The 3,509-nt window shown below is 58.7% G+C and overlaps 1 pseudogene; it reads left to right on the top strand.

Annotated features, from left to right (window-relative positions):
* The first annotated feature begins 365 nt into the window (after positions 1 to 365).
* LOC129460965 (period circadian protein homolog 1-like) lies at positions 366 to 862 on the top strand (annotated as a pseudogene).
* The last annotated feature ends 2,647 nt before the right edge of the window (positions 863 to 3,509 follow it).

Here is a 3,509-nt window from a genome sequence, read left to right as displayed (position 1 = left end):
GATCCAGGGAGGCCCCTGTGGGTTCCCCACTCACCTGGGCCACAATGCCCCCCAGGCCGTCGTGGGGGCTCCCACCGCTGGCCACCCCCATGGTCCACTGGATGTCCTTGTAGTGAAACAGCACCCAGGAGGGGCCGCTGCCCAGGGCCAGCACCACCTGGAAGGTGTTCACCTGCAGGGCAAGCGCCAGGGGCCAGGGTGTTGTGGGCTGGTCCAGGGCACCCAGGGCCCCTCCTCACTGCCCAGTCCTCAACCGAGCTCCATCTGCACCACTAAGCTGGCTGCTTCCCGCTGTGCCACCTCCCGGGCCCCTGTCCACACCACATCCTGGGCCCCTGTCCACACCACCTCCCGGGCCCCTACCCATGCCACATCCCAGACCCCCATCCATGCCCCTTCCCAGGCCCCCGTCCACACCATGTCCACAGCTGCCTCTGTTGGCACCCGTGCCAGCCTCCCTTTCACATCCCCCAGTCCCGATTTTTCTGCTCTGCTCTCATCCCCTCTCTCTCTCCGTCTCTCTCTCCTTTTCCTGTTCTCTGTCTCTCCATCTGATCATCTCACTCCTCTCGCTTGCTGTCTTGCCTCCTCTCTCTTGCCATTTCTCTCCCTGTTCGTGTCTTCCCTCCTCTTTCTCACCTGTTTTCTCTCCCTCGCTGCATCTCCATGCTTCCCTCTGTCTCTCTCTTCTCTCCCCCTCTTTCTATCTCTCCCACATTCCCCTATCTCCGTCTCTCCTCTGTGGTGTCTCCTCCTTGCCCAGGAATCCAAGCCCTTCTTCCCAAGGGGCTGGGCCAAAAAGCCTCAGCCTGGGCCCTTCTCTGCCACCCGCTTCCTCACCTGGGGATCAAGTGCCCCGTAAAATGGAATTTGGTCCCACATGGCCACCAGCAGGGCGCAACGGGTGGGCGGGGCGTGGGGGAAGGCCAAGGCCAGGTCTCGGGCCACCTGCTGCAGCAGCTCTGGCTGGCAGCTCTGCCGGCACCACACCCGGCCCCTGCTCAGTGTGGACCCATCGGCCCAGAACGGGACTGCGAAGGCCTGGCCCATCTCCAGGGGAAACGCCTCCGGTGTGAACAGAGCCACAGGCTCCCCGAAGGACACCAGCCCGTTGGTGCAGAACTGGGGGAAGTGAGGAAGGACAAGACCCATAGGGGGGTGTTGGCAGGGCGGGGGGCAGAACAGGGACAGGGCCACCCCAGGAAGACAGAGGACGAAGCCAGAATGAGCCAGGAGCTATAGATATAGACAGGCTCCGAGTCAAGAGTGGGGTGGGGAGAAGAGAGAGAGCCCAGGGACCGCACGGTCAGGGCCAGGGCACTCACATAGGCCGTCCTCTGTGTGGCCTCGAAGAGCAGGAAGGGCTCCAGCAGCCGCAGCTTCTCCGAGAAGTCATCATCCTCTGCAGGGAGGGCCTGATCCCCATGCTCCAGCCCGTAGGGGTACAGGAGCGAGGCTGGGGACACAAGACCACTGAGGCTCCCCTCAGAGCCCCAGGGCAGGGCTGTGTCCCCTCAGTCCCCAAGAGAAAGCTCCAGGTCCCCTGAGGGACTCCAGGATGGGGCCATGTTTCCTCAGATCCCTAGAGCCCTCCCTGCCTGTCCCCATGGCCCTGTCCTCTCTCCAGGTTAGGGAGCACGTCCATTCTCACCTCTGATCTCCTCGCTCCAAGTCACTTGGTTCTGTAGGACTGAGGGGAAGGATGTCAGCTAAGGGCTGGGGCCCACGTGCCACAGTCAACCCCCTTCCGGAGCCCCCACTCCTACTCACCCACCAGCAGAAGCCACAGCATCCCCATGGTGGCTGCAGGTGCTGCGGGCCAGGCAGGCTTATACCAAGGCAGAGGTGGGGCCAGGGTGGGGACAGGGCGGCTGGAGCTCAGCTTCCATTGTTCGAGGGTCCAGGGGGCCTGGGAGTCTCCCAGGGATCCTGGTTCCCATCCGGTCTGCCCGAGGCTGGGCCAGTCCTGGGAGTGGTGGGCAGGGCAAGGGAGGAAAGAGGGGATGGAAATCTTCCAGGGCTGTCCCAGGGGGCCGGGTTGCCAGACCCTGGAGGAACCCCCCACCCATTAGCAGAGCTGGGCACAAGTCAAGCAATCCACAGTGGGGAAGCTGAGCCACTGCTTGGTGAGGGGCCGCTGCTGACAGACAGCTGAACAAGCAGGGAGCCTCTTCCCATGGGGCCTTGCTGGTTCTCTTGGAGCAGGTTAGAGATGAGCGCACAGCGTCCGGGAACGGAGTGCGTGTGCATCAAGTGGGGCCAAGATGTGCAGCTGGGGAGACTCATGGGCTGCAGGCCAGCCCCGGGGGCCCAGGGGTGGGCATCTGCAGGGCATGGCTGGGGCTGCCGTGGTGGATACTCAAGGTCAGGCATTTAGGAGTGTTATTGGACCCAGAGGGGGAGATTCGCCTGGAGAGTTGAACCGGGAGACGGGGAGGAGGAGCATACAGGCAAGGGGGCTCGGTACTGTGCACCTGTGAGATTCATGGGCCACCCTGGTGGAGGAGGCTCAGAGTTAGGCACTGGGGACTCCATCTTCAAAGCAGTGTCCCAAAGGGGTGCTCCAGACCCTCAAGCCCCAGACAGCCCTTCACCTGGTCAAACCAGGTAGAACAGAGGGTCACCTGTGTTCCTGGAACAAACTGAGGATTGGGCTGCTATTTCTCATGGCCCAGTAACAAGATGCAGATGAACTGGGAGGAAAGGGAGTTTTTTTTTGTTTTTGTTTTTGTTTTCTGAGACGGAGTCTCGCCCTATCGCCCAGGCTGGAGTGCAATGGCGCTGTCTTGGCTCACTGCAACCTCTGCCTCCCAGGTTCAAGCAATTCTCCTGCCTCAGCCTCCCAAGTAGTTGGGATTACCAGCACCCACCACCACACCTGGCTAATTTTTGTATTATTAGTAGAGACGGGGTTTCTCCATGTTGGCCAGGCTGATCTCAAACTCCTGACCTCAGGTGATCCGCCCACCTCGACCTCCCAAAGTGCTGGGATTACAGGCATGAGCCACCACACCCGGCGAAAAAGAAGTTTTTATTTCTGTAACTGGTTACAGGGCGAAAGCCTGGAAATTGTCCCCAGACCAACTCAAAATTACAAAATTTTCCAGAGCTTATATACCTTCTAAGCTATACATCTGCGTGTAAGTGTGCATTCATCTAAAGACATAAGTGATCAACTTCTTGTAATCTATTACTAAGATCTGAGTCCTGATGACCTTCCTCTGGAGCCTCAGTGCATTTACTTAATCTAAATAGGTCCAGGTGCTGGGGTGATTACCCTTATTTTGTTTCCTGCTAACTCACGGAGGTTTAGGGAGCTCCTTCAGACTCCCAATGAACTTGTTTGTGGAGGCCTGGGGAGTTTCTTCAGACCCCCAATTAAACTTGTTTAATCCTAAAAGGGTCCTGTTAAGAATTCCTTCTTTATCTTGTCATGCTTTAAAGCCCAGGAAAGGCCTGAGCAAAACTCTTGGTAGGCTTTTTTTACATTCCAGCTTTTGTATAGGGCA

This window comes from Symphalangus syndactylus, chromosome 13, assembly GCF_028878055.3.
Source record: "Symphalangus syndactylus isolate Jambi chromosome 13, NHGRI_mSymSyn1-v2.1_pri, whole genome shotgun sequence".
In the NCBI taxonomy this organism is placed as follows: Eukaryota; Metazoa; Chordata; class Mammalia; order Primates; family Hylobatidae; genus Symphalangus; species Symphalangus syndactylus.
Note: the sequence above shows the minus strand (reverse complement) of the source record. Positions and strands in the feature narration are given on the sequence as shown.